We start from the raw sequence: 18,586 nt of genomic DNA on the forward strand, positions 1-18,586 counted from the left end.
TCTAATTTGTACTATTTATACTTGGGATGGATCACCAAAATGTCTTTAACACGGGGCGCCGTTGTTTGTTTTCTATTTATTTCTATTAACAGCTCAAATGCTAATCAACAGGTTGTTGTTGTACCCATGACGAAAGAGGCCACCTTACCGAAGTATCTAACTGAAAACATGTGTTCTCGTTAAACCTCATCCTTAACTGTAGTACATTTGCTTTTTAAAAGTTCTCCTACATTGTGTAAATGCAACAATATAAAATGGAGTATTTCCAAATATAGAATGACATCATGAATGATATAACAATCTTAATATGAACAATACCAGTAGACACTTATTATTACATACAATACCAATGCATTCAGTAATAATATTGCCCTAAAAAGGATTTATTTATTGACATCTTCTTAACCCGAGAAGCCTAAAAACATGTGTGTGTAGTTCTCTGTGTTGTTGTGACATTCACAGATCCTGGAATCCTGCTGTGGTTGCATGTTTCATTTGTTTAGTGATGTACAGCTGCCATTGTACATTGTCTCACGTGTCTTCTTTTTCTTCCCTGTCTCGGTTGTGGATCCTCTCTTCTGTCTCCTCCTGCCCCTCTAGCTAAAAGCAAAGGTACAGCTTTTTCGAAATCTTTCCTTTACGGCCTCTATGAAAAACGACGCTTACTCTGTGAGTGTTTGAGAGAAGTGTGGTGTCATCCGCTTGATGGTCTAATGTCTTTACTTCACTACTACTCTCCTTCTCACTGCGGGTGCATGTAGAGTAATTAAGCCAACCTGAATAGAAAGAGAGTGTGACGCTTTGTGTTTTCTTACCATGTGTGTGCACGTGTTTTGTAATATTTTTAAATGCCGTACAATTTATACAGATTTATGAGTTACATTCACTCAGGATCGGTTTTCACAACAACAGGCATCTCCTCTTCCTCACTAAACATTCTTTCTCCTGGCTGATGGAAGCTGTGATGTGCAGGCTTTCTGTAAGCAAAAGAACAGTCTTAAATTCTTTAATCTTTACGTGTTAGGTCAACGAAGGTTGATGCTTCTTTGGATATCAGCTCAACTTAGATTTGTAAGTCATGACGTTAGAGAAATGCGGGGGCACGATAGTGCTCTGATAGATAGAGACACAATGCTGAACTTAAAGCAGAAGGAATCATTACATCACATGTCATTTAGCTGAGGCTTTTATCCAAAGCGACTTACAATAAGAACATTTCAACCATAAGGACACAAACTCAGAAGAACAAGAAACTAGAAAGTGCAATTTCCTCAAATAAGCCAAGTTACAATTTGCTGTAGATAAGAACCATTATAAGTCCAATATAAGAGAGTGTGAAGAGGTGTGTCTTTAGTCTGAAGATGTGAAGGCTCTCTGTGGTCCTGATGTCTTCAGAGACCTCCTTCCACCATTTAGGAGCAGGACAGCAAAGAGTGGAGATCTAGTCGAGTGTTTTGATCTCAGTGAGGAGGAACAAGCAGTTTATCACATGCAGAGTCTTGTCGGGGTTGATTTTCAGATGGTGGGCGGATCCACTGAGAGATGTCAGTCAGACAGGCAGAGATCCGAGTGAGGGAAGGATAGAATTAGTTGGGTGTCATCGGCATAGCTGTGGTAGGAGAAGCCATGTGAGCGAATGACAGCGCCAAGAGAGTTGATGTAGAGAGAGAAGAGGAGGGGACCCAGCACGGAACCCTGAGGAACTCCCGTAGTAAGAGGACAAGGTTCCGACACAGATCCTCGCCGGGTTACCCGGTAGGTGCGGCCGTCGAGGTAGGACGAGAGAAGGGAGAGAGCAGAGCCTGAGACACCAAGTTCCTGAAGGAAGGAAATAAGGATCTGGTGGTTGACCGTGTCAAATGCAGCAGAGAGGTCCAGAAGGATGAGGACAGAGGAGAGAGAGGAGCTCTAGCAGTGTGGAGATGCTCTGAGACAGCAAGGAGAGCAGTCTCTGTGGAATGGCCTAGAAGCCTGACTGGTGGGGGTCAAGGAGGTTGTTACAGTGGAGATAGGAGAGTTGGTTAAAGATAGCACGTTCAAGAGTTTTGGACAGAAAGTGTCTGTAGTTGTTTTCTTCAGAAGGGTTGAGGGTAGGTTTCTTCAGGAAAGGGTTAACTCTTGCCTCCTTCAGAGAATTGGGAAAACAGCCAGATAACAGAGCATTGTTGATGAGACAGGTGAGGAAAAGAAGAAGGTCAGGTGCAATAGATAAGATAAATAACATGTGATGGAATGGGGTCAAGAGGGCAGGTGGTCGGACGGGCAGAGGTTACTAGGGTAAGAATTTGGTTAGGAGAGAGGGCGGTGAAAGAGGAACGTGAGGGCGAAAGAGGTGAAGTCAGTGGGATGCAGGAAGTAGGAGGTGGGTTTGAGAAAGAGGAGCGTATGTCAGCTATTTTCTTGCTAAAGTAGTTGACAAAGTCACCTGCAAGAAGGGTGGAGGGGGGAGGAGGACTAGGGGGGTAGAGGAGGTTGGAGAAGATAGAAAAGAGTCTGGATTGGTAGAAAGAGCTTTTGGCAGCAGAGATAGAAGCAGAAAAAGAGGAGAGAAGAGATTGAAACACAAGCAGGTCCTCAGGTCGTTTATATTTACGCCATCTCCTTTCCGACGCTCGCATGGTGGCTCTCATGGCACCGGATCAGACAGACACGGAGCCGGAGAGGATTTGCCAGTCCGTCGTGTCGTAAGAGGGCAGAGAGAGTCTAGAGAGGAGGAAAGAGTTGAGAGGAGAGTCTCTGCAGCAGCGTTCGGATGCAGGAGTGAGAAGGAGTCAGTAGAAGGGAGAGCTGATAGAACAGAGGAGGCCAGAGAGGAGGGAGAGAGGGAGCGAATGTTGCGACGAACGGGTACAGAGTCAGTCAATGGAGTCGTTAGTTATAGAGAGTAAGGGATGAAGAAGTGGTCAGACACATGAAGTGGAGTTACAGAGAGGTTAGTGGTAGAGCAGTTTCTGGTGAAGATGTAGTCAAGGTGATTGCCGGCTTTGTGAGTAGGAGGAGAGGGACTGAGTGACAGAGCGAAGGAAGAAAGTAGGTTTAAGAGGTCAGAGGACTTCTCTGTCTGGATGTTGAAGTCAGATTTACAATCATTTTTTATACGCTTATCCATAGAGGGTTGCGGGAGGGCTGGAGTCAATCCCCGGATCATCGGACAATAGAGGGGTTGTCGTGGCGCAGGGGTAGAGAGGGTGCACTTGGAACCGCAAGGTTGGTGGTTTGAGTCCTTGCTGCCCCATGTCCCAACTCAGTGTCCCAGAGCAAGACGCCTAACCCCTTATTGCAATGTAAGTCGCTTTGGATGAAAGCATCAGCTAAATGACCCCAAGTACACCTTGAGCCAGGTATAGCCAGGGAGATCATGCAAACTCCACAAAGAAGGGCTGCTGGGTTATTATGTTATATTAATGCATATGACTGAAATGATTCATAATATTGAATAGTACATACAATTACTACTAATAATAATTATAATGGCAGCAGCAGAGGATACAGTACATCTGGAAAGTTTGCTGAAATGTTTGCTTTAATGTAAAACCTTACAGTGAACATGTAAACTGTTGGAGACTGTCTGAATTCTTCTTTATTTAATTCCAATAATGAAGTGGATTTACAGTTGGTTTGACGATTTAAAAGGAAGAAACCTTAAGAACAGGAGAATACAGAACGAACAACATAAAAGATGTACAGTACGTTAAATGACAGAAATGATTGAAACATTGAGTGGTAAGCCAGGTGTAAGGCAGGACCACTGCAGAGCGAACAGCAGCATGAGGGGTGAGACAATCATCATCCTTTGGATTGTCATTTCTTGGTATATGATGTCCTCTCATTTTCCTCTTCAGAAGCCAAAGCAGCACTTATTCGCTACAAAATACCGAAAATGTTGTCACTCGGTCCCATAAAATGAATTGTATCCCGTTCAGCTGAAGATGTCAACTTCAGTAGTTCATTTGCCCCGGGGCAAACACATTTTGGTTGCAGAACAGTCCCTAGACAGTATTTTGTAGAGGAGGTTGTGGGGGTGGGGGAGGGAGAACATGCCTCAGGGGAAGAAAAACATGGCGCCGATCTGGGAAACGATTAAATCAAGATTCCTCCCAACAACACCCCCCCTCTGACACACACACACCCCCTCCAGGGGAAAGGCCTGCCAAGCAGCACAGAGAGAAAGATGGAGGGAGAGTGAAATGGAGAAGAAAATAGATTATAAGTGAGAATGTGCTGGTTATCTTAATTAAATGGAAGTGCATTTCATCCTCCTTCTATTGATTTCTGCCAGGGGTAGTGTGTGTACTTCAAAGACTGCCTGCTCTATAATACTGGTTTGAACGCTGTATTTTCTACTCAAGGCAGACATGACTATTGATGGCAACAAACTATTGAGATAGTGATTTAAAGGAACAATAAAGCCTAGCTCTGAGAGACTATTTGCAGCTGTCATTCTCCATTTAGCTCATGCTTTCATGCTGTAAAGCCACATTTAACAGTTAAATGAAATATGATGTGGAGGAGAGCATATTTGCAAAGGTGTTTGTTTGCATGGATGCCTTTTTGATTGTGTGTGTCGGTGTAATCTGTTAAACAATGTATTTACCATTTTTATCTGACAGGCTCCACAGATTGGAGACATGCAATGCTTTTCGATTGCCCTTACTTACCCACCCTCGAACATTCATTTTAATTTTGGAAGGTCAATCATTTTTTTGTGCTTCAGGGAATAATTATTTATGTATTCTGTAATTTAAGTGGCCTGCTTTCTGGTTACTTTATCGTATTAATGGGAATCACAACTCATTTAAAAATGAAAAATTTGCTCTCAAAGGTATGTACAAGATGTATGCAAGATGCTCTGTCCCAGGACCCTCATTTCGGTATAGGACCCCCCTGCCTTAAAAACAAAAGAAGAGGGAGAGCGGAAGTGGAGGGATCCTGCTATCGTAATGGACAGAGTAAAATTGTGTAAAAGATTTACTATACGTTTAATGGATCTTAATTTTTCATATAATAAACTGTAATAGTATTAAGTTAAATTAGTACTACAAATAATAATAGCAGCAACAGCACTGAAAATAGTAGAATACAATTTACTGATGTTTTTTCTTATTTGGGATTTGTTCTTAGGTAAGAACAGAATTGACACACTCCCAAGAGCACTCTTGCACACAATTGAGAGCTGACATATTGTAAGCAAAATAAGTAGTTATACCATTTTCGTCCATTCTAAATTAATATGGAAAATTTCTCTCCTTTATAATTTTGCAACTATTTTTATTATTTTACACACAGTTATATGTCTGCACTTTATAAAAGGATTTTAAAGGACAATAAGTCATAATAACGTCTTTGTGTTATTTACTTTATCATAATGATTTATACAATTACAGCTTAATTGTTTTCAGTACTCCAACTCAGGTTTTTAAGCCAGTTCAACAAATTGTAAATTTAAACAAGTTTTAATTATTTGTCCAACAGTCAAAATGCAGTGCCAATTACTGCAGTTCCTCAAACGGCCACTTGAAGCGATTCAATTTCCATTGGACTCCCATTTTAAATTGTCACAATGTACACAGAAATACAAACGCATACATTCTGCTACTAAATGTTTTGGAAATTTTTACCTTCGTGAACTGTGTATGGGGTGTCTTATTTTTTACTACTTATCCATTTAAATTATATTGAGGCTTGAAGTTATGTATAATCTGACTGTACCAGGTCGCAAACTGCGAGCTGTCTGTCTGCTCAGCTGCATCACTAACCAATGGAAATACCAGACGGCAAACTAACCTAAACCAGGCGGTGGATTAATACGTTCTGAACAGCCGGATCACAGACATGACCTGGACCTCATCACGCAGTACGTCAGCTCAGCGAACCAACTGGCGGATGAATATCGTTAACCAACGAGACGATGAACGTGAGTCGGCATTTGAAAAATGGCGCGACATCTCGGAAAAGAAAGAAAGCCTGAGGTGAGTGGATCCATCAAAATATCATTCAAGCCAAACGTTTTTTTTTTGTTGACAGTATTGTCCAAAAATGCATTAGACTAGAGGTTAGTTTAATGCACTTGTTACAATATCGCAAATAGTACACTGTTTAGTCTTAGTCTTAGTTCAACGATTGAGCCGCGTACATCCCGATAACCCGACCCAGACACAATAGAACGGTTGTCCAACAATAGTATATGAAGTCCTATCAATATATTAATGTTTCAGAGGACATTTACAAAAATATAATTTAATCAAGCCAACGTTCATGTAATGACAGGGGCTATGGTCAGTTTATGGACTACTTGTGTTTTGGCTAAAATGTCTGCAGCTAACGCTAGTTAGGGACCTACCTTTGGCTAACGTTAAGGCACACAGTGCACAAGGCATACCTTAACCAATGCGAAGGGAATTAAGTTCGCCACTCGCATGCTCATGAATTTTAGTCGGGCTAACAGAGTGCCCAAGACGAATACTCCTGGTTTGAGAGATGGCTGAGGTTGCGGCAAAAGTGTAACCCTCAAACAAATCATCTGGTTTGACAGTCACACACCTGCTGCTGCAGTGGATGCAGGCTGCCTGGCTGCAAATGGTCTGCCTGGCCGGCTGAACTTCACTGACCTCTGCACCGCTGTCTTGGGCCATGTAAGATTAACTGTCTTCTCCGTGTTTCTTCCCTGCTAAAGACACTTTCTCTTCTCTAGGCCAAAAACTTTCACAGCAAAGGAGTGCGCAAGTGGATAGCAACATTCTTGTGCTACGACGTGAGCCCGGCGGACCGTTTCTACTCTCTGGTCCTTGATCCAAAGCAGGGTCCAGCTGGACGCAGCCGTTGATGACTTGGTCGCAAGGGTGCTAGAGGTCTACAAAGCTGCAGGCACTAAAGACATTTTGAACTGCCTCGAGAAAAAGATGGATGGGGTTGATCATTATTTGTAAAGTGATGAAGTCCATCTCACATTGCCTTGAAGGTTTTTCTTTTTGTGAATATTCTGTCACTGAATATTTTGTTTAAATACAGTAAAGAAGTTGTTAGATGTCTGCATGTTATAATGTAAAAACTTCATTTTAATGCAAGAAATACATTTTTGCAACAAGACATTGTGTTTCTTCTAACTAAATGGTCATTTGAAACATTGCATACTTTTAAGTAAAAATACTATGAAAGTCACATTTCCTTCGAACTCAAATAAGAGAGTTGAAATATTTAGTTGGACCAAGTGAACAGAAAGCATGACAAATATATCATCAACATGATTGTTAGAAACTGAATGCAATTGCCCTCCTTGCCACAGGAGGCACGAAGTGGTGAGCTACCTCCCACGCTATAAATAGAGGCCCTGTTGAGGCCAACTTCCTGTTTGTTTCCCGACATGAGTATCTCCATGTGTCTGTTGGACCGATTCCAATACCATGGAAATATTACATGAACAACTAAAATAAATGACATGGCTGAATAAAGAACAAAGTCGGTCAGTTCAAGTCGGTTTGTGGCTCCAGTCGACCCCTAAATCCAGTACAAAATAGTACATTAGGTTTAAGGTGTTCTTTTGTATCGACCAACTTCCTCATTTCCATCATCGGAGTCTAGCTCCGATGTGTCACATGTCAGTGACTGTTTCATTCCTTGCCAGGCTGACAGGAAGTCACCCAACAGAACATTTACATAGGTAAATCACCGGCATTAATCTGGACTCGAGATATTAACAAAATAGTTCTTGGTGGTGTAGTTGGTGTAGAGCGAGAAGAGGAGGGGACCAAGGACGGAACCCTGAGGAATTCTAGTAGTAAGACGACATGGTTCCGACACAGATCCTCTCCAGGTTACCTGGTAGGTGCGGCCGTCGAGGTAGGACGAGAGAAGGGAGAGAGCAGAGCCTGTGACACCAAGTTCCTGAAGGGAGGAATAAGGATCTGTTGGTTGACTGTGTCAAATGCAGCAGAGAGGTCCAGAAGGACGAGGACAGAGGAGAGAGAGGCGGCTCTAGCAGTGTGGAGTTGCTCTGAGACAGCAAGGAGAGCAGTCTCTGTGGAACGGCCTTGAAGCCTGACTGGTGGGGGGTCAAGGAGGTTGTTACGATGGAGATCGGAGGATAGTTGGTTAAAGAGTGGGTTAACTCTTGCCTCCTTTAAAGAATTGGGAAAACAGCCAGATAACAGAGTATTGTTGATAAGACAGGTGAGGAAAAGAAGGTCAGGAGCGACAGATTGTAGAAGATGTGATGGAATGGGGAAAGAGGGCAGGTGGTTACTAGGGTAAGAATTTGGTAAGGAGATAGGGGGGTCAAGTCGGTGGGACGCGAGTAGTAGGAGGTGGGTTTGAGAAAGAGGAGCGTATGTCAGGTATTTTCTTGGTAAAGTAGTTGACAAAGTCTCCCGGAAGAAGGGTGGAGGGGGGAGGAGGACTGGGGGGTTTTAGGAGATTGGAGAAGATAGAAAAGGAAGATTCAATTCTGGCGGCAAATCACTGTCAAAATTCGAGAAAGAGGTTCACGCGCGAAGAATCAAACATTCACGGGCAAAAGTCTGTCTCGCGCAAGATATTTGCTCGCTAGCGGAACGTGAACTTCCTTGCTTGCGAGGCTAATCCAAAGACGGGGTTTGTAACCAATTAGAGTTACCATGGTGACTGGCTCTTCCCACTTACTGTCCAAAAGAACAACAGCGAGTGCACAGAAAACACCTTTGAGCGCGAGCAGAGATTTGCCTCGCTAGCAAGGAAGTTCACAGGGTCCATTGTATATGCTTTTATTCACACAATAACACGCGATCGGCTCCGGCTTCCTCGTCTGCTCAGCGCCCTCAGCAGGACAAACACACACACCGATTAACACACCTGAGGCCAATTATGCCTCCTCCTGGCACCGTTACCCGAACCACTCCGTTCTCCGTCCCTTCTGCAGCCGAGCCAAACCACGTCCGCCACCACACTGAGTTAATCTGAGCGAGAACACTCTGGTAACTGTGACAGCCATAATGTTTATAAAACAAATGTACAACGTGTTACTGTTGATCTAGTAAATTATTACCACATCAGTTGGTCTGAGCGCGGCCACCCCGCTAACTTTGATAGCCGTAATGCTTACAAACAAATGCAGAAAGTGTTACCGCTGACCCAATTAGTCAACCTTCAACACATCAGCCAAGTTAGTCTGGGCGAGAACACAATGCTAACTGTGATAGCTGTAATGTTTATAAACAATGTAGACTAAGTCTTGATCTAACTTTAACTAACGTCAAGTTAGTATCTCACAAGTTAGCGTACGGCGCTTACTGGGACGGACGGTGCCACGGCTTAGCTTCCTCTACGCTCTCGTTAACGAGCCCCTTGGTCAGCTCAGCGCAGCAGTGCGCTGCCAACCGTAATAACCCACGGCGGTTAGAAATAATTTGAATCGATCTCAGCGATTGCATTCTTTGCGCTTTAGGTGGTCCTCAACATGACAATGCACGCCATTCCCTCTTAGAGGGGCAGCTTGTCACAGCCTTTGGAGGGCGGAAGGTCCGCAGCTCCAACCAATGGTCACAAGGCAACACGCAATAAGCCCAAATATGTCTCAATATTATAGAAATTGCTTGTTTAAGCTTAGCTGCCAGGGTAGGTACCTGCGTAGCGAGAAGATGAAATAGGACTGATCTCAGGATGAAACCGGTACTTGTACTCGGGGGGTCTTCTGAGGTCACAGTTGACTTTGTCGGAATAAAAACTTGACCTGCGCATGCGCAACACAGAAGATAATCCAGTGTGAAGCACTGCCTCTGGCGGTCAGTAAGAATGAAATAGAACTTCAGGCAAACAGTAAACATGTAAACAGGAAACATGGACACCATCTGAATAGTTCTTAGGGTTAGGATAAAAAATACAAATAAATGAAGAAACCTTTAGGAAGAGCAGAGTAAAACCAATTAACTTGGTAAAATCTGCATGTATACCAGGGGGCGCCTTGACTGTCAAGAGACACCGGCCATCAGGAAATGGCAAATGGCGGCTAAACTACAGTAGCGTAACATCAACCACCTTTTAATCACGCCGCTGCTGAGGCGCAACCATGTCACTATATAGCAAGGTTGTTTCTGGTATTACGTCTATGTTCATTGATATTAATCTAGATGAATGTAATGTAGGAACACTTCTCAGTATATCGCACTTCCGTTCATCCGGACCACTAACCTCCAAAATGAGTCCAATGGGTCCAATCCTTACACTTCTTTGTCCAAACCCCTCTGTGCTACCTATGTTTTTCTAAATTATTATTTTATTATTTTCATGTGCCCCGGCGATAGCAATGACTTTTTCTAAGCAAACCCCCCCCCCCCAAAAAAATGGTTCAAGACATATCTGTGCACAACAGTCCGTCTTACATACTGTATTTTTGTGTTTCATTTTCCCCCCATTGATGGCCCATGACGGCGGAAATCTAACTTTAGCCTTTGGCTTGGCTCATTGTCTCATTTCATAAGGGAAGATTTCAACCACTTCACCAAGATTGCTTGCGATCTTGTGTATGGCCTTCGATCCCCTCTTGTGTATGGTCTTCGATCCCCTTTATCTTCCTGGCGGCAGATAAACTGCATTGCTTTAAAATGTGCCTCTAATTCACACAACACACTTCAACTAGGGGGAATTGTTCCCCCATATTCGCAAACATGTTTCCATCTCCCTGTATTAAGACCTATATGGCTCCCCTTCAGCACAAAGAAGGCCGTGACCACTGCACCTTTTTCCTTGACCTCATGCATCTGAGGGAGGGCATCTCGGGGGAACGCATGCATAAAATGAAGAGTCCCTCTACGAGGAGCGTCTCAACATCACGGACATCCCTGCGAGGTGTTCTTGTGGAGGGAATATGTGCTGCGACCACATGGGCATCACCGAGCACATTCACTAGATAATACAGTGTTAATGTGAGGAGGTCATTCTAGCTAAACTTGACTTTGACACATACTCGAGCTGTATGTGCGTGTGACGGACGATAGCCAATGTTAAATACCGCCTCTGAATGAAATATAACTATATCAGTAAAAGTATTAATATCAATAGGATAATTAAAATATAAAAAACAATAACAGGGAACCACACCGGGACCAAACTGTAGATAAAGTCTCGCTCATATGTAAATGTCCTTTTCTACCTTCAGTGAAGATTTATATTCGAGCAAAGCCTATTAAAAAGACTTATTAGTTATTATTGCAACACATTTAAAACAGTCCTTCGATGCAATACATATTCAGACATGTCCACTTACACCTTTGGCTCCAGGTGCTTTCCGGGGCGTAATCCAGAAGAAGAACCGCCTCTTAACTTCACTCTAATGTGAAAACAACTGAATGTTGCTTCTCCATCACTGTCTGGTACGCTGCAGCAACCGCCAAGGACAACGGAATACTGCAGCGTATCATTCGCTTTGCTATGAGAGTGATTTTCTGCAATCTGCCGTCCCTCATATCTTCTTCGCCTCCAAGAACCTGAGGTGGGCAAGAGAGTTTATAGCCGACGCGGAAATACTTTTTTCAAAGTTGTCAATTGTTGTTTTGGCACCGTTTGGTCACTTGTGTAAATAAAAAACCAAAACCATCACTAGGTATAACACCAGTATATCTAATTTGGAATAACCATCGAAACAAACCCAGATGAATTGCTTCAGCGTCCGTTGGGGACCCTGAGGAAGTTAGCAGGATGATTACTTTAAGCCTCTGAATTATGGATGTGGACACCTGGTAGTCCGGACTTCATAAATACAATCTTAGAATCCCTGATGTGCATGTTATTGAAAGTGACCAACATCCAAGATTTTTAATTTCAGTCAATTACACATTTGGAAGTCCATTAAATACAGGATTTGTTGCTTTGTTCCTCCTTTTCACGTGTCCTTTAGCAAAACATTGCACCTTGAATGGCTTCCAAAGGACAAGTGCTTTAAGTACAAATGTGGATAAAAGTGGATAAATTGAAAAATTGTGTAAAATTGCAGTTACATGCACTAACTTCCATGCAAACATATATGCCGACACATACGAACAGATATTTTGTGGGATTTATGGTGCAGATTTCCTGAGCAAAAACATTTTGATGAGCAGCTCCCCTGAGTAAATTTGATAATTGCCAAGGTTTCCTTTGTGGATTGGAAGGTGTGTATTTGAAAAGCAGATTATTGTGGTGGGCCGTGGCCATATCACTGTCGACCAGTCGCTTACTGTGACACATGACAACTCAGCTGTTATCTCTCTCCCACCAGATCCTGCAACCTCACCCCCCTCACCCCTCCTGCTCCTGCACAGTATTTCCATGCCTCATTTTCCCCACGGCTTTCACTAGCACCTTTCAGGCCGTATTGCTTCACTATAAATTTGTAGGATTCTGCATTTCATTCACAATAATTAAATAAAATAGTAAATATAACCTTTTCCGGGTAGCAATTTTTGAAATAAAACTGAGCTGCAATGCTACTTGTTTATGTAAATGTGAACATGCATATACATTCATGCACACGTCTATAATCCTATATGTTACATCTGCAACTTCAATGTGTTTGACTCTTGTGTTAATTTTTTAAAATACTAATTAACAGTCACAGAGCTACTGAGGGTTAGACAACACAGGGGTAGAAAATAAATAATTGTTTCAAGTGAAATAAGGGTAATTGTAAGAAAAAATATGCTGCTGGATCAGTGGGCGTTTGGGCCGTTACACACCAATGACTCCCAATTCAATACCTCCCCCACCCTCAGCTGTTCAAATGCCTCCGTTCTCACACACAAACACACGCTCACACAGTAAGCTTCATTTGTCAAGCTGACTATCATAACACAGGACTATATGGGGTCAGTATGGCACACACTCAGATATACGTTACAAATGGTGAATATTAGATAGAACATCTTGTCTTTAATCTGTGAATCTTTACCGAGTGTTATTTCTGCAGGCCAGTCAGTGTAACGAACACTAACAGAAAGCATACTGCTAATAACCTTCTATCCACCCCTGCTGGTATAGATGACGAATTTACAGTTACAATATATAAATATATATAATATGTGAATAGCATCTGTCACTGTCAATCTAAATGCTAGAGGCTAGATATGATGCAGAGATATTTACTTGTCCATACTGTTTGAAATCATTCATGACAAATGAATATGCTCAGTTTTATATATTTTCACTATGTGATAATATTAACAATAAAAAGTTAATATTATGTGTAATGCACTTCTATAGTCTAGTCTCGCCTATTATTTACCTTTATCTGTCCTGCTTTGTTTCCTTTTTCTAGCATTTATATATATTTCTAATCACATCAAGAGAAAGAAAATAAAAAATCTTTAATCATTTCACATGCTTAAAATTAAAGTCAATTTTAATTTTGATGTTGGTTGATGTGATTTGTTGGTTGAAGAGGACACAATGGAGCCACCTCTCCATGCCTCTTGTGTGTTGGGCCTCTGACTTTAAATCAAACCAAAGACTTAAATTTGAGTCAGATATCACTTTAGTTACTTACATTGTCCATATCTGATCATGCCTAACATAACAATAAGCATAACATATTTAGTAGTTCATAGAGAAAAGCTTTTATTATAGGATATATATTTCCACAATAGGTCATTTTCAGATTTCTGTGGCTTGAAATAAAAATCCTTTTTCTTTTCTGACGGTCGGTTGAATGAGGCTGTACTGTAGAGCCCAGCCATGCGGACTGGGTCTGGGGTGTTGTGGGGGAGGGACAGATAGCAAGGTGATTATTTGCGCTCCTCTGGGGCCTTTGTCTGGGACTCATGAGAGAAAGAGGTTAACGCCACTTAGCCTCAGGAAGGCCTGCAGAGGCCTATTGTGTGTGCGTGTGCAGCCTGCGGCTGTGTGTGAGCGGTGTGGGCTTCCCCGCTGTCATACGAAATCACTTACTACTTCCTCCAACCCATCAGACATCCCTGTCTGTTCGCTTCACGCTGACACAAAGGATACGCATGTGTTTGTATAAACAGGATAGTGCTTGCAGTGGAAGGTTTGTTTTAGGCATCTTAGTTCATCATCATCGTGTATTAGAAGTATTACGTCTAAAGCCTCATTTCTCCTGCATGATGCAGATCAACCTTCTTTTTTTACTAGATTTTATGTTCCACTGCAGATAGAATATTATCATAGCAACTCCCATATCATCTTGAAGATGACACAGTTCTCCCTGGATTTTCTGACCAATCAGTGGTCTGCAGGGTTTTGACTCCATCTTCCAGTATCAGCTCAGCTGCTGGAACCATGCAGCATTCTCTCTGCCCAAAAAGGCATATCTGGGGTCTGGGGTCAAGGGTGGAATTATAGTCTCAAAGTGGGAAGGTTACACTTGAATTAATAAATAAGAAGTATGGAAGTATGAAGTATGAAGAAAACATTGCAAATGTATTTTTTGCCTAAATGCCAAAAACTCCCAAAACCCGGGCCGACGACACAGTGAGAGACTGCTTTTCGAGGGGGTGTCAGTGTCCTGTGGAGGCTGATTGGCATCTGGGCATCCTGACCTGAGTGTCTTCTCATTAGGCCACTGTGTTCATGCAGTATTAGACCTGCCACTTCTCATTTTTGGAGATGTACACTTCTGCTAGGAGTTAGTGTGTGGAATCATTGCCGACCACCTTGACTCCTTCAGAGATGAGTTTACTGTTGTGATTAATCTCTCCCTTCATGCCATCTTTTCCTCTCCAAATGCAATTATATTTCTGAGTTAAAGGACAAGCCGTCCATCAGATGAAAATAATGACAAATGAGAACGAAATGGTGACTGGCAATGCGAGCTGAAGGGATAACATAGTGAATGAAAAAGGTGGAGGGGAATTTGGCAAAAGGATAGAGTAAAAGAAAACATTGAAAAATAAAAAATAAAAAGAGAAGAACATTTTTTCTTGTTGCCGCTATCAGTTCGGTTAGAGAGGCAAATTGAAGAGTGTTATATTTTCAATATCAAAGAAAAAAGAAAGTCAGAGGTGTGCGTGTGTGTGTGTGTGTTCTGGATCGGGTATTGGGTTGTGGCATCAAATGACATTGACATTTTTATTTTTTGACCGTCCATCAAGTAGTGTGCTAAATGTTCCAGTCTAAAGACAATTCCAGCAGCGTGTTACTCCATGTTGTTTGTCATACTGGTCATATTTTACATCTTCCATGTACTGATTGAAGAAATGGTGCCAGTATTGGTCATATTGCTGAAGCAGCCATGGAGCTGGATAAGGCCCCTTTCAGAGCCCCCAGAACTGCTGACACACAGTATGAATGGATACTGACAACCGACTCATCATCATCCCAGCCTCCGCTCTCTTGAAACCATCAAAATGGTTTCATTTTTTCTTTATTTCTCAGAGCTAACGCATCTGTGGCTCCATCCCCCCTCCCTGATTCAGCTCCCCACTGCCGTTAGGTGCAGACATCTCAACGCATCATTGGTCAAGCCACAAAACAAATGGAAATCCGCCAGCATGCTGAAATTACTGATGATTATCTTGCACACCCCACCCATTTCCACCACCACCACCCATTCTCCAACACCAGCCTCCCCTCAGATTACTGTCTTCCCTCTCTCCATTTATCTTCCATCCAAAGACTCCCAGCATCTCACTGTACAGTTGCACACAGGATCAAACTAAAATCATACAGTTATGAAAAAAATATCCTTATTGGCTGTAATGTATGAGAATATGCATTCTTTTCTCTGTCCTTAAAATGTTGGATAATCTTAAAATGCTATTTTAATAATTTTGCTACTTAAAAAGAGCCCCAAATACATCCTATGCTAAGCCATAACCCATTGTGTTAACAAAAGATATTCATATGACTATAATGAAAGGGTGCTATGAATAGGTTCAATTAATTCATACAATTACTTCATACATACAAACTAGTTCAATATATAAATACTATCTTCATTGTTAATGAAATAATTCAAAGAAAGATATTAAGGCAACATATTCTCAACCACTAAGGCAGTCCGTTCTGGTCAGCCTCAGAGGTGCAATGGTTGGACTCAATAAAAAAAAATACATGTGTATATATTGTATAGTAGCCTATATGTTGGGGAAGATGGTGACATTAGCAAATATTACATGTATATAAATAAAATCATTATAAATATCTATAACAACATGGCCAAAAGTCAAATACATTGTTGTATGTACGTTCAATGTATGTTCAATGTTCAATTGATCCACTGGCCTGCACGACTAACAGCAGTTTAGAAAATACAATTGTACCCAAAAATATGTTCTAACAAAGTTGCATTTTAACTACTTCCCAGTGTCGCCTTTTGCCAATATCGCGGACAAGCACCCATTTCTTACCACCCGGCAATAAAAATGGAGGCCACACACAAACATATATACTGTTTTATTCCACTATAAGTTGAGTTCCTTTAAGGTTGGGCGAGGCTGAGAGAGCCAGACACTCGACAAAGTGCGTCTTTTATTCCCTTCTTGAAGGTTCCAATCAGATTAGCTGTTAAAGTGTTCCAGCTCCACCCACCAGGAAACAGGCAGCTGTGCCAAACGCACAAACTCCATTCGGTTTTCTTTGAACCCCCAAAACTGTGTGCAATAATATGTGCTTATTTGTGTTCATTAAGAATTCTTTTTATCCATCTATTGCTGTTAAACCACATAAGAAATATTTAATTTTGAGTTTAGACAGCCGCAGAGCAGTACTCGAGGGTTATGAAGTTTACTCATCAGAAATAACCAGGGCAGGGCAGGTTCTAACCTGCAGCAAATTCATCTTCTCTACTTAAGAATGAATATGAATAGTGAAATCCATGACAGAACTATATAGCATATTGTCCTCTGCCTCATCATCATCATCATCACCATGAGGGATGCATGTTGTGTTGGGCCTCAGGGTGGCTGATGTGGTGTGTTGTGTTAAATTAAGATGTTTTTACACGTAAGTGGAGCGTTCTTCTGGGATATCCCTCAGCTGTGCTGGCCCTTTCTTGTGAATACAACCTTTTCGTTTCTTGGGTACAAAGCAGCAATATTGGTTATTGATTGATCAAAGAGAGTCTACATGGAGGCATTGCCTTCCTCCTCGCTGGCGTTAAAAAGAAAACCACGAGGAAACGGTTGATTTACTTGTAAGAATGCAGAAAAACAAACAAACAAAAACAAAGAAGCGTGATGAGAAAATTTGCTTTGCATTTGGTGGAAACAGCATGAGCGACTCACCATACATGAAACTATTGCTGACCCCCCCATGGCATTATTACAGAGTAACTTACGCATTACACATGTTAAAGAACACATGACTTTTATTCAGGAGAAGACTGTTCCTGCACTTGTGAACTACTATTATACTATATTATGCCGTACTACCGTAATGTTTGTGGCGTCGGTCGTTAGGCGCAGGACTCAGATGAGTGGCTGAGTGCATGCGCTCCCGAGCCGATTTGAGTGAGCTATGGTTTGACACGTAATAGAGTAAAATCTACATTTCTATGTGCTTATTAACCAAGGGAAAAGAAAGTGAGGTTTACATTTAGACTTCTACCACAGTCTCTCTTGTTTGCCCACATGATATTTGTAGGAATGTCTCTTTGTTCATTTCCAATGTCAGTAATAACTAGAAAAGGCAAGTCTTAGTGAGTCTATTATCATCAATTCATTTAATATTTTTTGGTGAATTCTGCAAAACGACACACTTTAGTGTATCCTCTTCTCCTTCCTCCTCCTCCTCATCAGTGATCAATGTTGTGTTCTATGTTGTAGTCTACTTTAAGGAGAGGCTGCCGGAGGTGCTTTTGTATCAGGGCTGCACTCATGCACTCTTGCATGCTCATGCATGCTGCACGACACACTGGGTGTCGTGGTGGCTGTTGGATTATGACTTAAAACAGTAACTTAATTGAAGATGATCTGACTTCCTCTGTTGTCCCTCGGGTCAGCTGGCCTGGTTTCTCTCTTTCTTTCCACACTTCACTGCTTCTCTTCTGTCTTTCCCTTTCATCAAGATTACATCATTTATTTCGTCTTCTCTCTGTCATCATAAGCATAAGCAACCGCTGTGTCATGAGCAAGTCATTTGACAGGAATTGGTCATTTTAAGGGCAGAATTAGCCCTTTGATGTTGTTGGATGACAGCCGGGCTCATTGCCAGTCCTCTGCGTTCCTCTCCGGCCGGGGGGGACCTTTTATTTGTCAGTAAGAACGGTCTTCAGCCATGCAGGGATTCGTTCTTGATTTATGGTTATTTTGAATTCAACTTCATTTATTGAGCGGCAAATCATTCTACATCCCTTTCTACATTTTAAATCCATTTCTTAATAGTAAACTATTAAGAAATGGATTTAAAATGTAATGTAAGTATAATGGCCTTCTGCCATTATACTAATTGTAGCCCACTAATAATAACATTTTCAGCAAATTTGTGGTTAGCAATGTAAATTCAAATTAAAGTGTGAAAAGTAGTCACTGTGCTGTTTGGTAACATTGACAACAGTTATTTTAGGACATTAGAAAGAAAATGTCAAGACCATCTACAAGCAGCTTCATGTTCTTGTGACTACACACATCATTATTACTACCTTTTTCTGATTCAATTTGTCTTTCTCTCTGTAATAGAAGAGTGTTCA

The 18,586-nt window shown here is 41.8% G+C and overlaps 1 protein-coding gene and 1 long non-coding RNA gene across 2 annotated transcripts in view; both read left to right on the top strand.

Moving 5' to 3' along the window:
• nrxn3a (neurexin 3a) overlaps positions 1-18,586 on the top strand; it is a 119,226-nt gene that overhangs the window by 21,783 nt on the left and 78,857 nt on the right.
• Positions 684-14,953, top strand: LOC120833415 (uncharacterized). The gene is made up of 2 exons (XR_005714313.2): positions 684-5,969; positions 6,692-14,953. It is a non-coding gene; the product is annotated as an uncharacterized LOC120833415 (long non-coding RNA).

This window comes from Gasterosteus aculeatus, chromosome 15 (genome assembly GCF_964276395.1).
Source record: "Gasterosteus aculeatus chromosome 15, fGasAcu3.hap1.1, whole genome shotgun sequence".
Taxonomy (NCBI): domain Eukaryota; kingdom Metazoa; phylum Chordata; class Actinopteri; order Perciformes; family Gasterosteidae; genus Gasterosteus; species Gasterosteus aculeatus.